At 37.3% G+C, this 22,983-nt stretch overlaps 1 long non-coding RNA gene across 2 annotated transcripts in view; it reads left to right on the plus strand.

The window, feature by feature from the left end:
* The window catches only part of LOC146402255 (uncharacterized), a 912,822-nt gene that overhangs the window by 719,883 nt on the left and 169,956 nt on the right, over nucleotides 1-22,983 (plus strand). Inside the window, exon 4 of one of the 2 annotated variants that reach the window (XR_014805845.1) lies at nucleotides 4,627-4,718. The exons of the other annotated variant lie outside the window; for it this stretch is intronic. This is a non-coding gene — a long non-coding RNA (uncharacterized LOC146402255). The remainder of the gene's footprint in view (nucleotides 1-4,626; nucleotides 4,719-22,983) is intronic. 2 annotated transcript variants of the gene reach the window in all.

The raw sequence follows: 22,983 nt of genomic DNA on the forward strand, positions 1-22,983 counted from the left end.
AAAGAGCTATACTTACTTGCAAATATTTCTAGATGTACTGTATATCTGTCTTCCTTCTTACGTATAGAGAAATACATAGACACATATCTGAACTTTTGTAACTTAGGTACTTGTGACATTGTGATCTAAAATAAGTGAAGTCAGAAAGAAAAATACAGATACCATATGATATCACTTATATGTGGAATCTAAAGTATGACACAGATGAACATATCTACAGAACAGAAATAGTCTCACAGACATGGATAGCAGACTTATGGTTGCCAAGGTTTCGGGGCAGGGGGACGAAGAAGGAGTGGAATGGACTTGGACTTTGGGGTAATAGATGCAAACTGTTACATTTGGAATGGATAGACAATGAGGTCCTGCTGCATAGCACAGAGAACTATGTCCAGTCACTTATAATGGAACATGATGAAAGATAATATGAGAGAATGTGTATAGATTTATGGCTGGGTCACTTTGATGTACAGTAGAAACAGACAGAACAGTGTAAATCAACTATAATAATTTAAAAAAATAATAAAATAGTACAATCACAAGTACTGAAATGGAATATGTGATTAAAAATCTTCCAAAAACCAAAAGTCCAGGACCTGATGGCTACACAGGTGAATTCTATCAAACACTCAGAGAAGAGTTAGCATCTATTCTTCTGAAACTCTTTCAAAAAATAGCAGAGGAAGGAACACTCCCAAACTCTTTCTTTGAGGCCACCATCACCATGATACCAAATCCACACAAAGATACCACAAAAAAGAAAATTACAGACCAGTATTGCTGATGAACATAGATGCAAAAATCTTCAACAACATACTAGCAAATTGAATCCAAGTATGTATTAAAAAGATCACACACTATGATCAAGTAGGATTTATCCCAGGGATGAAAGGATTCTTAAATATCCACAAATCTATCAATATGATACACCACATCAACAAACTGAAGAATAAAAATCATATGATAACTTCAATAGATGCAGAAAAGGCTTTTGACAAAATTCAACACCAATTTCTTATTAAAAACTCTCCAGAGAGTGGGGATAGAGGGAACCTACCTCAAAATAATAAATATATATGTATATTTTATATATTTTTCACATACATATGAAAAATCCACAGCTAACATCATTCTCAGTGGTGAAAAACTGAATACATTCCCCATAAGATCAGGAACATGACAAGTATGTCCACTTTAATCACTCTTATTCTACATAGTTTTGGAAGTTCTAGCCACAGCAATCATAGAAGAAAAAAGAAATAAAAGGAATCCAAACTGGAAAAGAAGTAAAACTATCACTGTTTGCAGATGTTATGATACTATACTTAGAAAACCTTAAAGACAGCACCAGAAAACTGTTAGAACTCATCGATGAATTTGGGAAAGTTGCAGCCTATAAAATTAATACACAGAAATCAACTGCATTTCGTTATACTAATAATGAAAGATCAGAAAGAGAAATCAGAGAAACCATCCCATTTACAATCACATCAAAACAAATAAAATACCTAGGAATAAAACTACCTAAAGAGACAAAAGACCTATACTCTGAAAACTATAAAATGTTAAGGAAAGAAATCAAAGATGACACAAACAGATGGAAAGATATAACATGCTCTTGGATTGGAAGAATCAATATTATCAAAATGACTATACTGCCCAAGGCAATCTACAAATTCAATGCAATCCTTATCAAATTACCAAAGACATTCTTCACAGAACTAGAACAGAATATTTTAAAATTTATATGGAAACACAAGAGACTCCAAATAGCCAAAGGAATATTGAAAAAGAAAACCGAAAATGGAGTAATCAAGCTTCCTGACTTTAGACAATACTACAAAGCTACAGTCATCAAAACAATATGGACTGTCATAAAAACAGAAATTTAGACCATGGAACAGTATAGAAAGCCCAAATATAAACCCAAATACCTATGGGCAATTAATCTATGACAAAGGAGGAAAGAACGTACAGTGGAAGAAAGATAGCCTCTTCAATAAATGGTGCTGGGAAAACTGGAAAGCTACATGTAAATGAATGATAGTAGAACACTCTAACACCGCATACAAAAGTAAACTCAAATAGATTAAAGACCTAAATATCAGGCTAGATGCTATAAAACTCCTAGAGGAAAACATCGGCAGAAGGCTCTTTGATATAAATCATAGCAACATCTTGTTTGATTCCCCTCCTAGAATAATAATAATAAAGACACAAACCAATGAGACATAATCAAACTCAAAATCTTTTGCATAGCAAAGGAAACCATTTAAAAGAACAAAAAGACAACCTACAGAATGGGAGAAAATCTTTGCCAATGATGAAACAGACAAGGACCTAATCTCCAAAATATACAAACAACTCATGCAACTCAACAACAAAAAAACAAACAGCCCAATTGAAAAATAGGCAGAAGACCTGAATAGACATTTCTCCAAAGAAAACATACAGATGGCCAACGGACATATGAAAAAATGCTCAGTATCTCTAATTATTAGAGAAATGCAAATAAAAACTACAGTGAGGTACCAAATCACATGAGTCAGAATGGCCATCATTAACAAGTCAACAAATCACAAATGCCAAGAAGGCTGTGGAGACAAAGGTGCCCTCCTTCACTCTCGGTGGGAATGTAATTTGGCGCAACCACAATGGAAAACAGTATGGAGCTAGCTCAGGAAGCTAAATATAGAGCTACCATATGATCCAGCAATTCCACTGCTGGGCATATATCCCAACAAAACTTTATTGAAAAAGATACATGCACCCCTATGTTCAGAGCAGCACTATTCACAATAGCCAAGACATGGAAACAACCTAAATGTCCATCAACAGATGAATGGATTAAGAAGATGTGGTATGTATATACAATGGAATATTTCTCAGCCATAAAAGAAAGACAAACTAATGCCATTTGCATCAACATGGATGGATCTAGAGACTGTCATACTAAATGAAGTAAGCCAGAAAGAAAAAGACAAATACCATATGATATCACTTATATGTGGAATATAAAATATAAAACAGATGATTCTATCTAAAAATAACAAACAAACAAGAAAACAAAAAAGAGATCATGGCCAAGAACAGACTTGAGGTTCCAAGGGATTGGGAGGAGAAAGGGGAAGGAGTGGGATAGATGGGCATTTAGGGTGTTTTAGAGATGTAAACTGTTATATTTGGAATGGATGGGCAATGGGATCCTACTGTATAGCACAGGGAAATGTGTGTGATTGGGTCACTTTGTTGTACAACAGAACTTGATGAAATGTAGTAAATCAACTATAGTTCACTAATAAAAAATAAACAAAAATAATTTAAAAATTTAAAAAGACTCAGAGAAAAATACATCAATAGATAGGTAGATAAGCAAATAAATGAAATAAATATATATTTGGTTTTTATCCAGCTTTCTAGCATGGACAGAGCTACTAGAACCATTGAAATTTCCTAAGTGATGAGAGCGATGAGTGTGACTATTGTTCCATTAATGATGTAACTTTTGGAAAGCACATTGGTAAACTTAAGAATAGGGGCTGGTGTCCAGGAGACCCATCCATGTGATTAGAGGATTGGACCTTTCAGTTTTACCACTGCCCCCAACATCCGGGGAGGGGAGAAAGGCTGGAGGTTGAGTCAGTTGCTAGTGGCTAGTAATTTATCCATCATGACTATGCAAGGAAACCTCCTTTTTAAAAAAACCTGAAAGGATGACTTTCAGAGAGTTTCCAAGTTGATGCACATGCAGAGATTTGGGGTGAGTTGTCTACGTAGAGCATGGAATCCTCAAGCTCTTTCTCCACACCTTTCCCTATACAGCTCTTTCATTTGGCTGTTCCTGAGTTTTGTCCTAGTGTAATCTACTAAGTAAAATGCTTTTCTAATTTCTGTGAGTTGCTAATTCAACCCCCTCCCCCCCCAAAAAGGTGTCATTGATACCACTGATCTATAGCTGTTAGATCAGAAGCACAGGCAATAATTGGAGCTTGGAAGTGGAGTTTGAACTTGGCAGGGGGGTGGAGGTGAGGGTGAGGTTCTGCAAAGACTGAACATGTAATCTGTGGAATCATCCACTGCCTCAGTGGAAGTACAACACCCAATGAGTTTCTGCCCTTTAAAGCTTTTTGTCTCACCTGAAAGCTATTCCTCAATTCCTCACTTTTTTGACTTCATGTTATCTTCTCCAATAACTTCAAACAACTTCTAATTTAATTCTTAATTTTTGAAGTGAAAACTATTCTTAATCCCTCACTTTTTTGACTTGGTGTTTCTCCAGCAACTTTAAATTTTCCTAGTTTTGTGAGTGAGAGGCTTACTCAGAATCACCTAGTCCTTGACTACCAGAAATGTTACTTTCAACTATAAAATGTTTAAAGAATCCAAAACAGCATTTTCTATTTCCCTTTATACCACCACCCCACTTTCCCTAAGGCTATTAAGCAATAGAACCAGTTAAACGTAATAGAAGACAAATCAGGTGAATTATTTGTTGCTAGTCCAGGAGATAATGCTCTATATTTTTCAAGCCTTATTATTTCTATTTAAAGCTATAGGGTTTTAATTATTACTTTGATTTGGTAACCAAAAGAAACTGCAGACATAATCACATTTTTTTGCCTTTAGACCCAGATGGATTTACTGATCTAAAGATGAGGACTGGGTGATTTCATTCATTCAACACAAAGTAAAGGAGTTGTGGCCCCATTCTAAAAATAGTGAGTAACTAAACAACTTGGCTTTTCTTTTCCTCCTTTTTTTTTTCCACATCTGATACATAGGTTTTTAAATTACACATCATATATTCTGTTCCTTTTTAGATAATATGTTTTTTCTAACCCTATTATTTTGGTAGAAGTAATTTTAACTTTGGGTCTCAGAAAATGTAAATATTGCTTCCCAGCCCTTAGCAAAAGACTATGTAGTTTATGCCTCATTCAGCCCTGCTGCTATGTTTCCAGTTTTTATCCTTCTCATCAAAGAATATGAAACAGCATATACTTCATGCTCCATTAGTGTACAAATTGTTTCATTTCTCTTCATTTCTCTCTCTCTCACTCTCGCTCTTGTTCTCTATGCCTACGTTCCTCCAAAATCAGTAGATGGCACTTAGAAAATATTTTTGTGAGGACCGCACATTTCTCACGTAAGCTCTCACTCGAAAGGGATCTATTTACTATAATTCTACTTTCTGGATTTACAGTGAAAACCCTTACTGTCCATGGACCAGAAAACTTGCGAGTAAATTGTGTGTTCTCTTTTATTAACAAGATAAGATGCTACATAGAGTCTTTCTGTCCTCAGGGAGGCTGCTTTCTTGTGGGTCTTATTCCTTCTAAAGTGTGCCAGGCATTTGACAGTCACTGAATAAATATTCCTTCAAGAGAATGAACAAAAAGAGGGAAGTGAATTGCTGATTGCTAGGTGATGATGAAATTAAAAGAATTAGATGTTTCAAATACTTTTATCAAGTTATACTAACTTGATGTGTTCATCCATGTGATAGCAATGCTTTTCGCATAAGTAAAAGGTCCAGGTCCCTGTTTTAACTTTATTACCTTGGGGGAGGCATGGTGAGACCAGACACAGATCATGAGAGAGAAACCAGAAAGAGTTTTGCAGTTTTGTGGTGTTCACAGTTTCCTGGAGACAACAGAGAGTGGTCTGCAGAGTTGATCAAGGGAAGCACTGGGATTGGTCAGAAAGTAGAAGGGAGGGAAATTGTGAACAAGAACCTTTACGGTGGTTTCTATGTTGTGAGGCAGGGCAAATAAGTTTTGGATTGGTTAATTTTAATAGGTTCAACAGGTTCTGGGACATAGGTGCTGCCCCTGGTTTTCTGTTGTCTGGCTCTGAGTGACTAGGGTGAGTGTATAATGGCCCAGACTATGAGAATTTAATAAGGGACTATTGGGGGTGTTGACTTAATCTGATGCTCCAGAAAAGGACCAATTGGCCTCTAGCCAGGACTTCAAAACTGGATTAAGACAGCACACACACACACACACACACATTTCTATTACATTTCCTACATTCTCCCTTCCACCTCTGTGAGAAGTTGTCAATGGCTTTGCCAACATATGCCTTTCAGATTTGGAAGTAAAATGTAAAAACAACAACAATAATAACAATAATAACAGTAATAAAAGAGAAAAGAGAGAAGAAAGAAAGAAGGAAAGAAGGAAGGGAGGGAGGAAGGAAAGAAGCCATTGAACTGCCCTCTCCCTTCATTAACAAATTCTTGTAGATACAATTCCAACATTCGTTAAAAAGTAGTCAATGTATTCTTTTATGCCTATATACGGTTTCACTTTTTAAGGCATCTTGGATGTTGAAAGCAGTAGAAAGAACGAGATAAGATAAAGTAATGTGAGAAAAAAGAATGTATACATGTATGTGTAACTGGGTCACCATGCTGCACAGTAGAAAACTGACAGAACCCTGTAAACCAACTGTAATGGAATCAAGTAAAAATCATCATATATAAAAAAAAGATAAAGTAAACTTGAAGTAAGAGACTGCCAATTTTTATCACTCTGTTCAACACTTCTTTTCCTCATCTGAGAAAAAAGGAATATGGAAGAAAAGTAATTGGCTCTTCTGTAGGTTGAATGTGTTCCCCTCCAATTTTATATAATGAAATCCTAATCCCCAAGGTGATGTTAGTAGGAGGTGGGGCCTTTGGGATATAATAGGTCATGAGGGTAGACACCTCATGAATGGCATTAGTGCCTTTATAAAAGAGACCCCCCAAAAAATCCCTTGCCCCTTCTGTCATGTAAGGTTACACAAAAAACATGGCAGTCTGGAAGGAAGCAGGCCTTCACAAGTCACTGAATCTGGTCTTAGACTCCTCAGCCTCCAGAACTGAGAGAAATGAATTTCTGTTGCAAACCACCTGGTCTATGAAATTTTGTTATAGCACTCAGAATGGACTAAGACAGCCTATTTTCAAATAATGTAGATTAAGGGAATAGAAGGTTCAATGGACTTTTATTTCCATTTGTGATGACACTGGAAAACCAAGTAGAAACAATTAGCGGAGTTCCCGTCGTGACGCAGTGGTTAACAAATTCAACTAGGAACCATGAGGTTGTGGGTTCGGTCCCTGCCCTTGCTCAGTGGGTTAAGGATCTGGCATTGCCGTGAGCTGTGGTGTAGGTTGCAGATGCAGCTCGGATCCCGCGTTGCTGTGGCTCTGGCATAGGCCAGTGGCTACAGCTCCGATTAGACCCCTAGTCTGGGAACCTCCATATGCCGCGGGAGCGGCCCAAAGAAATAGCAAAAAGACAAAAAAAAAAAAAAATTAGCAAGCAGTGTGCAATATCTTTAATTATTCCCTAAAATGAGGCTTTTGAATTTTAATTGCAAAGTTTTCAAAGTTTATCTTGGGGTCTTTATTCTCATAGGGGAATTTGCTTTCAATGTTACCAGGATTTATGTTCCTACAAAGCGTAGTCTGGTGAAAGGAGAAAGGAGAAGAAGAAAAAAACCCAAAAACACCTATAAGCATGTACACAGACCAATAATGAGCATTATCTTCCTTAATATTTGCCAATGCAAAACACTGACTTGTCACCTGAGGGGAAATTTTATCAGATGGCAAAGACCCCAAGACAATTAAATTTGATGTTGAATCTAACAACCTGTGAGTATTTTTCTTTAAAATATCATGCTATGGTAAAAAATTGGTGGCTAATGAGGTGATTGACTTAAATGTCATCTCAGTTGTTTTCTAGTATTTGCTTAAGCATATTATTTTTTAGAGATACTTGACAAGAAATTGAATTATACATGGTGTGTTAACATAAATTCCAAGTAAAGACATAAACATGAAAACATGCTACCCAGTTTTCCAGATAGAATTAGTTTTTATAGGAATACAGCATAGAGTCTACCATGATGACACCCACGTCGAATTACCATTATGTAACCTAATGTCGTCAGAAGCTCAGTTGTTCTCAGGTGGCTATGTAACAACTTCACATACTTTTAAGAGGAAACTTTCAGCGCTGAATTGGAATCCTGATAATAACCTTTCACGTTTTTTCTTTCTCTTAAGATCAACCATCAAGAGTTCACATATTGTATGATAATTAGAGCATACAGCAGGGAGTGGGAGAAATAGAAGTTATGAGCTTTGGAGGAGATATTGTGAGGACTTCCAAATGTATTCAGTTTTCGGTTAATTATATGTCATTCTTTCTACATTGTGTTTATTGAGTTTCCACCACATGTCACATACACTCCTAGGTGCTGAAGATACAAAGATGAAACAGGCCATTGCTGTCTAGCAGGATTATCAGTCTCATTGTAGGACAAATTGACCATGCAGTATCACAACTCAGGTGATGGGTTTTTATTTAGCAGGTGCCTTTGTGTCTTTATGTGGTGGCGATGGTGACCTATAAACCAAACATAGAGGATGAGTTATTTGTTAGGCACCTTCAGGTTAGAAAAGTTATTTTGTCTTGAGAATCCTGTCCACCTGAGGGTGTAAACAGCATATATTATGGTTGCAAAATATTACAAAAGCAAGTGTATGAGTGATGCTGGAATATAATTTGCAAAATGGAGACACACAGAGATAAGGACATGTGAAACATTTAATAGCTTTGAGAAGGCAGAGTCATTAAAATTTTGACAGGATAATATCAGGATCAAATTTAATTGTTTTACTAATGACTGTGTGATCCTTCTATAGGATAGATTACACGGTGTGCAAGGGAACTGTTTGTGTACGCTCCAATCTATTACCTGCCCTTCTCTTGTTCTGATCTCTTGTTTAGGTAACTGTATGTTCCAGAATCCACTGTTCTCTGACTTCTAGCATTCTTCGTCCAATAAGACCACCTCGCAGAAGTTTGGAAGGGCGAGAGAAATGAACATATTTCTTACCTTTCCTTTGGCTTCCTTTGTTGCCACAGATGGCTACCTTGCTTACCTGATCCAGCTCTCACTTTCCTCCCTCCATGGTTTCCTCTCACATGAAAAATTCCTGCTCTGGCTCCTTTTGGATGATTCTGCATTAATGGATCTGGTACACCTACTTCTATTAAATACCCAGCTCTAATGGTGTAGACTCTTCCCTCTGTTGCTAATCTCTGGGTTTCCTCAATGTTCTCTGCTGGGCTTTCCAATTTTTTTCATTCCTAATGTGAACAAGTGTCTGTCTGTCTGTCTATCTATCTAATATGTAGTTCAAATATCTATATATAATTGAAGGGCCTAGAGTTGTTTCTGTGTTTGTGTCTAAAATTGTACTAACATCTCAAAATCAGTCATGTAGAACAGCGAAATGGATAATGCAATAGACTCCTATTACAGGACCTCGCTGTAACACTATCAATTATCCATTGTGCTTAGTAATATAGAAAAGTATAGAGCAAGTTCCCACTGTGGCAAAATGGGATCAGTGGCATCTTGTGAGTGCTGGGACATAGGTTCCATCCCTGGCCTGGAACAGTCGACTAAGGATCCAGCTGTGGCTTAAGTCACAACTACAGCTTGTTTCTGATCCCTGGCCCAGGAACTCCATATGCTGTTGGGTGGCCAAAAAACTATTTAAATATAGAATTGCAATTTTGGAATTTTTTTATGGTAATGGATGGTTTAGGATTTGAATGGATGAGATGAACATTTAGGAAGGAGATAGAATCTATAGATTATGATTTGGTGTGGTAATAACAAATTTGGTGGGGACATCATGAAGTGTGTATTAAATTGCCAATTGCAAAAAAAGGAAGAAGTATCCAATATAACTGTAGGATAGTTGTTATAGACAAGCAGTATCACCATAGCACATTATTTCTTTGTATAAATTTAAGTTTGTTAGATAATTTACCTCTTCTGCCTAAAGAACTTTTTTTCAAGTTTCTTATAGTGCTGGTTTGCTAATAATGGAGTTTCTATTTCTATTTGTATGTAGACAACTGTATTTCTCTTTCAAATTTGAAAGATAACTTCACTTGATATAAAATTCCAAACTGACTTTTTTAGATTTACAACACTATCCAAATATCACTCCATTTCTCCTGGTTTGCAGCTTCCGACAGGAAGTCTATTATATTTCTTATTTTTATGTAAATCAAATATGTTTTTTCCTTTGACTGGCTCCTTCAAGATTTTCTTTTGATTTTTGGTTTTCAGAAGCTTTGAATATGATGTGTCTAGGTGTGTGTGTGTGTGTGCGTGTGTGTACACATGTGGGTGGTGTAATTATTCTGGCTACTGGTCTCTGAGCTTATTGAATCTGTAATTTGACATCTTTTATTATTTTTAAAAAGTTATTAAATTGTTTCTTTAAATATTCTAGGATTCTAGTCTCACAGATTTAGTCCATCTAATATTTTCCTATATTTCTTGACTATACCATTATATTTTTGTTGGTTTACTCTTTTTTTCTTTGTGTTTCACATCAGGCAATTTACGTTAACCTGTCATCAAGGTGACTGTCTTAGCTTGAGCTGCGCAACGAAATGACATAGACTGGGTGGTTTAAAAAGAGAAACTTCCTTCTAACCCTTTCAGAGGCTAGGATGTCCAAGATAAGGGTGCCAGCACTGTTGGGTTCAGGTGAGAGCCCTCTTGGAGATGGCCACCTTTTCACTGTATCCTCTCATAGTGAAGAGAGAGAACGCTCTAACCTCTTTTTCTTCTACTAAGGACACTAATCTTATAATTAGGATGCTGCTCTCATGACTGTTTAAATCTAATTTTCTCCTAAAGACCTCACCTCCAAATACAGTCACATTGGAAGTTAGGGTTCCAACATATGAATTTTGAGGATACACAAACATTCAACTCATAACATTTGCTATTGCCCCCCAGATTTTACGTCCTTCCTATATACAAAATGCAGTCATCCCATTTCAATATATCCCAAAGTCTTAACTTATTCTAACATTGACTCTAAAGTTCAAAATCTCATCTAAATATTACCTAAGTGAGATATAGATTAGACCCCAGGTACAATTTATCCTTAGACATTTTTTTTCCTCTAGCTGTGAACTTGTAAAACCAGCTAAGTTAGGCCCTTCCAAAAAAAGAATGACAGAACTTGCATGGGATACTGTTTTCATTCCCAAAGGGAGAAATTGGAAGAAAGAAAATGGTGATGAGTCCATAGCAAGTGCAAAACCTAGCAGGACAAGCATCATTAGACCTTAATGTTATAGCATAATACCTGTCAATGCAGTGTTCCATCTTCCAGTTCTGCTGTGGTGGTGGTCTTTCCTCCTTGGCTCTACCTGGTGGGAACTAAGCCCCCAAGACTCTGGCAGCCCCACTCCAAGGCTCCAGGCACATTATCTGGCCTGTTGATATTGAGGCAAAGGCTTTTCCCTTTGAAACCAAAAAGGGACTCTGATAATCTCTGACTCTCCTTCAGGGTCTTTCCTCTTTTGTCTTGAAGGCCTAGCATATGTTTATGGTCAATAGTTCTATGGTATTGTCTTATAGGACACAAGAAGTCTGAGAGGTTTCCTTCATTTTGTCCCAACTATATCCCCTTCTGTTCAAACTAATAACATTTATGCTTGAGTGGATGATTAGGCCTATGGTTCACATCCAGACTAATCACAGTATCAAATAGTTGCTTGTATACACACTTAGGATTCTTTTCAGAAAAAAAAAGCTTTCCCATTTTTTGCAATATGGATAGGCTGAGAATTTTACAAATCTTTTTAAGTTGAGCTTACTTTGGATTAGCAATTTTGTTTTTAAGTCATTTTTTTCTCTTCTGCATTTTACTATAAGCATTCAGGGGAAACCAAGCTACTCCTTCACATTTTACTTAAAAATCTCCTCCACCAAACATCAAATTTCATCTTTTGCAAGCTGTATATTCTACAAACCTCTAGACTGTGAACAGAACTCACTCAAGGTCTTTGCCATACTATAGCAAGGATTACTTTTTCCCCATTTTCCAACAACGTGTTCCTCATTTCTTGTCCAGAATAACTTGTCCACATTTCCACCAAGATTCCATTCATGATTATTTGTGAACACTCTTGAGAAGATGTAAGCTTTCTCTAGAGCTTTCTGTTTTTTTCTGAGCTTTCACCAGAAAGCATTTAACAGTCATTTCATGGCAATCTTGGATTTTTTCTGTCAGGCACTTCAAAACTCCTCCAGCCTCTACCCATTACTCAGTTCTAAAGCTGCTTCCACATTTTTAGGTATTTGTTATATCAACATTCTACCTTTCCATTCAATTTCTGTCTTGACAGCTCAGGCTGCCATAGCAATAAAATGTTTCAAAACAGAAATTTATTTCTCATAGTTCTGGACGTTGGGAAGTAAAAGATAAGAGTGCTGGCATGGTCAGATTCTGGTAAAGGCCTTCTTGGTTTGCAGACAACTGCCTTTTCCCTAGGACCTCATGTGGCAGAGAGACTGAGCACTGGTCTCTTCCTCCACTTTTAAGGGGACTATTTTCATAATGGGATCCACATCCTTATGACTGCATCTAAACTTAATTACCTACCTACAAATAACATCACTTTAAGAATTAGGATTTCATCATGCGTATTCTAGGAATATATAAACATTCAGTCTATAAGTCTTTTGACTGTGTAGAATCCAATGTGTCTATCAAAGATATTATGTGTATCTGCTACCATATTTTGCTCAGTTTTGTTTTATTTTGAAGCACATTGATGTGATTCAAGTGGTTTCACTATCTTTATCAAACTATTCCTTCTGATTATAATATCTACCATTTATATGGTTTAGTTTAAAAAAACTAAATACCTTTGCATATTAATCATAGTTATTTTAAGTTGCTTGAATGATAGCTTCAGTTCTTACCTCAAGCTAGTTCTATTGATTATTTTGTCTCTTGACAGTGGGCTTTTTTTTTTTTTTTTTTTCTTTGTATGTTGTTTGTTTTTGTTTTTCAGTTAAAAACTGATGATCAAATATAGGACAGTAGAAAATGAGATAAATAATACATATGCCTGGAAACAGGCATCATTCTTATTCTAAAGGTCTTCAATAAGGGTCTTAGTCTATTTGGGATGCTATAACAAATACTACAGACCCAGTATCTTATAAACAATGAACTTTATTTCTATTTGTTTTGGAGGCTGAAAGTCCAAGTTTAGGGTGACAACATGGTTGGGTTCCAGTGAAAGCTGAGTTTCTGGTCCATAGATGGTGTCTTCTTGCTGTGTCCTCACATGCTGAAAGGGACAAGAGAGCTCTCTCAGATCTCTTTTATAAATGATTAATCCCTCATAAAGCTCCACCCTCATGACCTAATCATCTCCCCAAAGGCCCCATCTCCTAACACAATCATACTGGGCATTAGGATTTCAGTATACAAATTTGGAGTGAGGCACAAACATTCAGACCATAGCAGGAGGGGAGTGGGTGCTTGTGTCAATCAACTCAATACTTGAGCTGGGTTAGGGTTTTGTAATTGGTGTAGTAATCCTCAAATTCATTGAATGGTTAGAGTACATCCTGAATGGTTAAGATAAGAATTGCTTAGCCAGAGGGATTTTCTCAATGTCCTTGCTCTACTCTCAGTTTTATGGTTTTCCTAGGAGCCAGATCTCCCAGAGGGTCTTTCTCCATCCTTTTGCTCTTCCTTCTGTGTCACATTGCTATTTTTTGTAAATGATGATTTATAGATGGGTAGTGGAAGTGGGTAGGTTTCGTGTATGTTTCTGTCACCATGGTTCAGCCTAAATCTCAGACAATTTCTGAGTCTTTAAATCTGAAGCATGGGGCTTTCTCAGGGACATGCCGCTCCTCCAGAGAGAATGTTCTCCAAATTCTGGGCTCAGAGTAATGACTAGTCTCTCTCCCCTGCTTCCTACCTTTCCACAAGCTGTAACTACTCCCCTTCTCCAGGTATGCTCCATGAAGAAAGCTTTTTGTAGTTCCTGCTCTGACTCCACACTTTCACCTTGTCACCTAGTAAGATTCATGGAAAAGAGTTTGAGAATGCCTGTGAATGCCTCTTTGTTTGTATTCAGAAGCTATCACATACTCAGAATTTACAAGTTCACTAAATCTCTTAGCTGAGTTCTTCTTTCCTAATGGCATGACTACGTGTGTTCCTCCCATTATTGGCCTGTGATGAGGTAGTATTGATGTCCTGTCTCTCCTTGGAGTCACTTTTATTTTCTTAGATTTCAGGCTAGTTTGTTTCATTATAATCTCGGTTCTCTAATCAGTATGATTTTGTATATTTTCCAGCTTTTCCTTGTTAGGATGAGAGAAACCCTCTTTCCAACTTTCTACATTGGAAGCAGAAAGTGGAAACCCTCAGAATAGGTTTTGTATCATATTTTCACCCTGCCTTTACTTCCTTAACCATTGAGAGATTTTAGTTTTTGATTAGTAACAAAAGCAAAATTTGACTTCTACCCATAACTGTGTTAGACGCTCTCTTAACACTCCTCGTGTCGGCTCTGAAAAGTAAAATATGAGGAAAAATAATTCCAGGAATTCTCCTCCACCAAATAAGGTATTTTAAATATTAGTTCTAACTATGTGCATCTGTCTTAGTTTTTTGGGGGCTTCTATTAAGATATTATGTACTGGTGGGTTTTTTTTGTTTTGTTTTGTTTTGTTTTTTGTTTTGTTTGTTTGTTTTTGCCATTTCTTGGGCCGCTCTTGCGGCGGCATATGGCGGTTCCCAGGCTAGGGGTCCAATCGGAGCTGTAGCCACTGGCCTACACCAGAGCCACAGCAACGCGGGATCCGAGCCGAGTCTGCAACCTACATCACAGCTCACAGCAACGCGGGATCGTTAACCCACTGAGCAAGGCCAGGGACCGAACCCGCAACCTCATGGTTCCTAGTCGGATTCATTAACCACTGCGCTACGACGGGAACTCCTGTACTGGTGGTTTTTAACAAAAACTTAGTTCTGGAGGCTCAGAAGTCCTAGATCAAGGCACCAGCAGATTGACTGTCTGGTTTGAGCCCACCTCCTGATTCCCTGTAGATTCTGGCCTTCTTCCAGGATGATGGAAGTAGGAGGGAGCATCTGAATCTTTTATATGACCGCTAATCCTGACCTTAAGAGACCAATCCTTATGACCTAAGCATCTCTCAAAGACCGCATCTCCAAATGCCATCACACAGGTGATTGAAATTTAACAGATGAATTCTGACAGGACACAAACATTCAGTTTATAGCAGCATTCACTGACAACGGCTCCTCTTTTATATGCTGGAAGCCAGTAGGTAATACTACAATACAGACTCTTCAAACGTAGGTACAACGTACCCAATTATCTGACTTTGTTTCAGATCATCAGATCTTTACATTGACTGCATCATTCTAGATTTGATATTTTAGAAGTTATAGAATGAAGGTAGCCAGGTGAGACCTTGGTAGTCAATAGTTTTGCCTGTCTATGTCTTTTGATCATATGAAGTGTTTTAAAAGCTGAGACAATTATTTCATGGATCTATGTACAAGTACCATGATTCTGATTCTCTGTGGTGATTAGAGAAATATTTACTTCAGTTTTTCTCTTCTCATTACATCACTCTGATCCTTCCTCTGTGAACACAGAGGTCTCAAAAGTGATTCATCTGTCACATTTCAACTCCACTTTTCTCTCTAAGTGCCTGCAGTTTTACTCAGATATAATGTTTACCAACCCCACCATCCTCCCATTACATATGAATATACACCTGCTATATGAAAGGGCAAAGACCTCTTTTGACACATCTGTAGTCAGGGTCATTGTAGCCATGGTCCTTTGTTAATACTTAGAGGAGATTAATCATAGTGATTATAGAGTACAAAATGAATAGCTTTTTAATATGATTTAATAATGATAAAATGAAGAGCTTTTCAGTTATTCTAAATATGGCCCATATATTTCACATTGGCTGTAAAATAATGACAAAATAAAACATGCATACCATATCAGATGCTATGAAACATTTTAAACACAATATCCCCAATTCTCCTTATTTAATCAAAGGAACTGATACCCAAGGGGTTGAATCCATTTCCTAAGGTCCAAATAAAATATGAATTTAGCTCTCCTACTTTCCAAACGCTACACTTTCTCCTCTGAACTCATGGGTATTGTCCCTCATGTTGGAAGTGCTCAAACACATTTGTTAAAGATACAAGTGAATCAGTAAGTAAATGGATGACTTATGAAACATCCTGAGGCTTAGCCCTTGAAACTTCATATATGCATTTGGTCTCACCAAACTAGTCCTATGATATAAATTTTCTTGATAGCAAAGACTATGACTGACCTATGATCTATATAAGAATAAGAATACATAGCTTAATTGGGAGCATAAAGAGAGAAAGAAAATTCCTGAAGGAAGTGGTAATATAGTCAGATTGAATCCATAAACTCATTCCTTCATGCAGGAACAGCTCAGTAGGTTATTAGACCATTTAGGGTGTCAAACTCGTTTAAATTGGCTCCCAGCAGTTGGTTCTTCCTATAGTTGCATGGTACTAATCACAAGACATACTTAGAATTAAATGTAGAGAAAATAGACCAAAGGTAAGGGAGATTAATAAGAATCAGAAATTTAGGGAAGTAGGGTCACAATATTAAAAAAATTTAAAAACAGAAAAATAAATAATTAAGACATAGTAGATTCAGTTTTTCCCAGAACAGAAATTAAGGATCAATGGTCTGCTGACCCAGGGAAGTGACCTGTGTGTGGCTAAGAGGGAATGGCATGGTGAGGAGACCTGCTGTAGGAGGAGGACGTGGTAGACCATGACTTTGGTAAAGAAGAGCAGTATCACATACAGAACAGCTAGGATACCTCTCACTGTCTACCCACACAATTCCAAGGCCCCCCAAAATGAAGACAAGAAAATAGCTTCAATGATAACAAAAATAAATATCCTCAATTGAGTCTATCAATGGGCTATATCTTACTAAGTCAGATTATGTTCATTCACTTCTCCTCATGTTTCCTTCATGCACAGAAATAATCTGTGAAGTAATAATTATTATTATCATTTGGTAGATGAAAAACTTAACCACAGAGATGCTCTGATAATAATTGGGAGAAGCAAGAGTCAAACCCACATATGTCAGACTTCATATCTCTTTTCATCATATTATCGATTCATGTCATGTCCTTTCCTACCAAATCCCCAATTAAAAAAAAATGAAGTCTTTATCACATATAAGTTGGACTTAAATTTGAGCACAAACATCTGTACAGAAATCAGCCTTCTTGAAACATAATAGATATGGTTACAAGTTGTTAAGATGGGACATTATAGGGAGTCGCTGTTGTGGCTCAGTGGTAATGAATCTGACTAGTATCCATGAGGATGCAGATTGGATCCCTGGCCCTACCCAGTGGGTTAAGGATCCAGCATTGCCATGAGCTGTGGTGTAGGTCACAGACATGGCTTGGATCCCGTGTTACTGTGGCAGTGGCATAGGCCAGCAGCTATAGCTTCAATTTGACCCATAACCTGGACTTGCATATGCCATGGGTGCAGCCCTAAAAAAGACAAAACATATAAACAAACAAAAAGATGGACATTATAGAATATTTAGGGAAACCAGTTATAGCACTAAGGATTGTTTTGTTATTTTTTAAATGTTTATTTGCCATATTCTTATTGCACCCAAGAAAAGGGGAGTTGGAAACACATTGGATTATACTGCATCTGAGTGCCAGGAAATTAATGATTGTTAAATAATACCATATCTCAAGTACTGTAGGGAATATTTGCTATAAATTTACTCCTATTTAATCTACTAAGAGCTATAAAATCTCATCCCATTTCATAGATGAGGAAACTGGGGGAATCAAAGCTTTATACCCTACTTCTAATGTCATAAAAACTATGATATTCTGATTTCCAAACCAACACTGTTTCCACACTTGGGTGCTCATTAGTTAGGACAAGGACATGAACAGCAGGGAGTTGTGCTGATGGCTGAATCGGTTGCCCTCCTCTGCTGTTGCTAGTGTGACAGGCTTTAGAAATTGTTTGGAGGCTCCAGAAGACTAGAAAAAGGCCATGACAAGGATAATTAGGACTTGTCTGATAAATGTTGATCCCGGAGCTCTGGGAACCTAGTGATTTCAACTATCCACCTTGGTTCTTTGAAAAGATTTATGACATTTTTCTTTGAAGATACATGATATAAACAGGCAATGGCAATAATCATAGTTTAACACAATAAAATGTCATTAAATCATCCCCAAAGGGTACAATGCCTAATAAGGTGTTGGACATATATCAAGCTATGCATAATTATCACAATGCTACAAAGAGACAGAAGGCAAGATTTGGGCGTGAAAGGAGTGTATGAATTGGAATATATAAAATATTTCAATAAAACAGAAGTCAATCAGGCTGTAAGATTAATGAAAATGTGGAGGAGAGAGTCATATATAAACTGCCTGTCCACAATTCATTTTTTAGGTTTAACTTGTTCTGTCCACATAATAGGCTTCAAATACATGGTTTTCATGATAGATATAGTCTTTCATATACACATATATATAGACTGAGGAGAAGTCTCTTATATATTGACTATAGGAGCATTTATAGACTGTCTTGTCCTGATTTCCTTGAATAGTAAAATTTTACAAATCTTCTGGTTCTTAGTCCATACCTATCTAGGAACTGTCTTGTAATATTTTGAGTTAAGCTAATAGAAAGAAAACGTGAAGGTAACTTCATTTAAGCTTCCTTGAAGGCCACATAGGCTATTTGTTGTTTGGTTTATAATCATCCCTAAGGTTTATGGTTAAACATGAATTCATCTTTACAAATCCTACCAACCCAGAAATAATAGAGTCCAAGTCACTGAGACTACAGTTCTGAAGTCCAACCCGTGGAGGAAGATGAATTAAGAAATGTATGGTATTCAAAGACTTTTGTCCTGGTAGCTATTAGAAAATCCCTACATGGGGGCTGAGATACCCTGTTGTTGCATCATTTCATATTTTGTTCTTCTGAAAAAAAAAAAAAAGAAAGAAAATACTGGTAGATGGGACTGATATTCTTAACCTCAAGTTCCTGATACGTTTTTTATGACCTAGGCTTTCTCTCTTCAATGAGGAAAAAACAGTGTCTAGCATCTGTAACAACCTTTTTGAAAAGTGCCTTTTATAAACTCTGCATAACATTTTGTTTACATAAACTGGGGACAAAATTTTCTCTTACCCACCTCACTCTTTTGTTGGTGAGGTGGTCTGAGTTTCTTGTAGAGACTTCAGTCTGAAGGGGACAGGATTGACCTACAACCTAGAGTCAAAGCACTAGCCCTACAAGTTCTGATCATCCACGTTGTTGAAACCACTGCAGAGTTCCCTGTTTGCCAGAGGAAGATTAGGATCAGTGCTAATACCTGGATAATAGTGGAATTATCTTGGATCTAGAACCTAGAGGAAATTAAAATATTGAACATATTTTCATCAATTGATGTCTTGTTATTTGTGCCACATTTGATCAAAATCCAAAAAGACTGTGTGTGTAGAAAGGATATAGCCTTGATTAAGAAAAGTTTCCCTAGATGTATCTATCAAGAGACAATAAAGAAAAATAACATTACTCTGAATTTCTAAACCAGAGAGAAATAATGGAAGAGCCTATTTACCCTGTTGAAGAAAACATAAAAAGCCAAATAAGGGGCCAGGAATTCCCACTGTAGCACAGTGGGATTGGTGGTGTCTCAGGAGTTCTGACATGAAGGTTCGATTCCTGGCCCAGCACAGTGGGTAAGGATCCCTTCAGTGTGGGTCACAAGTACAGCTTGGATCTGATCCCTGGCCTGGGAAATCCATATGCTGTGGGACAGACAAAACAAAACAAAACAAAACAAAAAAGAAAAAAATCAAATAGGGAGCTATAAGTCACACCAGATATTAGTAACAGAAGAAAGCTTCTATCATCCCAAGCTTAAAACAAAACAAAACAAAAAATCAGGAGTTCCTGTTGTGCTCAGCAGGTTAAGAACCTCACATAGTGTCTGAGAGGATGCAGGATTGATCCCTGGCCTTACTCAGTAGGTTAAGGATCCACCAGTGCCACAAGCTGCAGCATAGGTCTCAAATGCAGCTCAGATCTGGCATTGCTGTCTGTGGTGTAGGCCGGTAGCTGCAGCTCCGATTCAACTCCTAGCCCAGAACTTCCATGTGCTGCAAGTGAGGCCCTAAAAAGGAAAAAAAAAAAAAAAAATCAAAAACAGTGTTCACTTATTCCAGAGGAAAATAGAGATAGGTGTGTCGTTGCATGGGCACTGAAGTAAGGAAATATGGCATTGCTAGAGAAGCTTCTTGATGAAGTGAGGAGATAAGCATCCTGGGTCTTTATTTACTAATTTTTAAAATAAACGTTTTATTTTTTAATACTTCTAGATTTACAGAAAACTTTTAAAAATAGTAGAAAGGGTGTGCATGTGATCTTCACCAAGTCCCCCCAATGTTTACAAATATAATCATAGTACATTACTATGAATTAATCTCCAGATTTTATTTAGATTTCACCACGTCTCCACTAATGTTCCTTTTACGGTTCCAGAATCAAAGAGAGGATACCATAATGCATTTAGTTGTCACATACATTTGTTTTCACTTCTAATAGAGCTTTCCAAAGACTGAAATTAGGCAGAGACGAGCTGATAGAGAGAGGAGTTGAGAAAGACCATCTGTAGGAATAAGTCTACCTGTGCATATAGTAGTGCGGAAGGAGATGAGGTAGATAAGGTATTGCTGGGAGGACAAACAGGCACAAGATTAAAACACTAAATTACACCCTCTCTTATTATTCACCTATTCTTTGAAGATGTAGATGTACTGAACTCCTACCACTGTATTCCAATCACACTTGCCTTATTAATCCTCTGTACAGCATTCTTCAAAGTTAGGTATTCCCGCCCTCAGGTTGCAGAATCACTAATAAATAAAGTAGTCAGGATTTAGACCCACATTTATTTGGCACATTCCCCTTCCTACTTTTCAGTTATAAAATCAACATAGCCGTTTCTTAACACCACACACAGTGACCAAATGTCTACAGGTCCTGCTAAGTGCATTACTGTTTTGAACTGTAATCAAAGTTGAACAAGCCTCTCCAAGTCTTCATTAGATTATTCATCTACAAAATGGGAAGACTTTTACCTTAAAGCTCTTAATTCAAACAGGGGTTCTTCCCATCTAAATTGTGCTTGCTTTTGATGGTGCCCAAAGTGTCCATCTGGGAGTTGACTCTGCCACCTCCTTTCCTGCTAGCTAAGTGATGGTTCACCACGTTCAGCCTGAGCATGGGGTGGGAATAGTACCCTTAGGTTGTTCAAAGTGTGTATAACAGAATTCAATCATTTGTTCCCACCCCTCCTACCCATGCCAAGAAGAGACACACTTATAAACATGTCTTGGTACTTGATTTCTAAGTGAACTCATCTAAAATAATGCTATCTTCACATTGATTCATTACATTCAAATGATCAGCTACTGGACCAGAGCCATCAGGGCTGCAGATGACCAAGAGAGGAGTTTCAGATATCAGCACAGCTAAGCACAAGGGTCTCTGGGGTCTGTGGTTAACCACATATTGTATTTTTGTCTTCTGTATTCAATTGTGTTGAATGCAATAATCTTTTCATTTTTAGTACCAAGCTTTGGACTTGTTATATTTGTTCCCAGCAAACCACAAAGCGTTAACGTCCATCTACATGGCCTGAGAGGTGTGACATTTTCAGGTAGAGTGTTTTCAAATGTCTAAAGGGCCAAGGTGCTAACTTAGAATTTCATAATCATATCTTGTCCCTCCCCTTGCCCAAACCCTTGCTTGTAATCATCATGTGAAAGAGAGAAAAACCGCATGTGGGGCGAATATCACAATGGATAAGAGACTAAATTAGATGTGTTCAACTTCCACCTCTGCCTCTTAAGTTTCCATACCCCTATAAGTCATTATTCTGTGTCATGAATGTCAAAAAATTACTAATTTTAGAACACATTGATTGCTGTCTCCCTTTTTATTATAAAATCCTTTTTCTTTCTCCCAGTTATAGCCCCTTCCCCAAGCAGTCCAGCATTTCTCTAAGGAGATTCACTTTTATTAGCTGAAATCAATTGTGTTGTTCTATCTGCCAGTGATTGGTTCCATACCATGCTTATGACACAATTCTTCTCAATGAGAAAAGATGCCAGGGGTTCCTGAGAAAGTATTTTATCTAGGACAATGCTGCTTTTCTTTCTCTTGGATGTGTCATGTCTGGATATGACATTTCGAATTGCTACATCTTTCTTAAAACCACATAAGCAGCCAAACCAAAATCAAGTCAACAGTGAGTCTGCCAGCCAAGAAAGATTTGTAAAAGCTGTATCCTCAGTGATATTCTTGGTCTCTTAGTTAATAGAAAGTGGGAGACATAAGAGTTGGATAAATCAGAAAGTAAATATTTTTAATCTTTATGTTTTATTCTTTATATTTACATTTTTTTTTCAAAACTGTATAATTGGGAACTTCCTACTGGTGGTGAATGGCAATAGATGATGCAATGAAAAGTGTTTAGTAGAGTGTCTGATGTGTGATGGGTTTTTAGTAAGTCTTAGTTCTCTTTCTTGTTTTCCCCATTGTACATCAGGCATCCCAAGGACAGATCATATTTTCACTGAACCTAACTAAAGGACCCAAAAGTGTGTGTTTGAATAAATAGCCTGAGGACTTATATTACAGAGACATAGGGGATGAAATATATATTTTAAAGGAGTTTTGCTTTTTCCTGCCAGGGAAAGGGGGATTCCAGTTTCCAGGAGTGACTATTATGTGTGAGGCTTCAATAGCAATGTAGAGTGCAAGGACAAGAAATAAAGCAAATCTCAAAAAATCTCCAAAGGAGGCAATGAAAAAGAGAAAGGGCACACCAGCCCGAGAAGAATGACAATTCCAGGGCATTTATTATATGCAATTACCTGTTCCCTGCTTACAAATACCACTCTGAGAGCATCTCAGCTTATTCCCACTTACTAACGTCAAAGCTGTAATTTTCA

This window comes from Sus scrofa, chromosome 6 (assembly GCF_054392235.1).
Source record: "Sus scrofa isolate SSC_HxYL_T2T_F1_AM1 chromosome 6, Sscrofa_HxYL_maternal_Yorkshire_Landrace_v2.0, whole genome shotgun sequence".
NCBI classification, from domain to species: Eukaryota; Metazoa; Chordata; class Mammalia; order Artiodactyla; family Suidae; genus Sus; species Sus scrofa.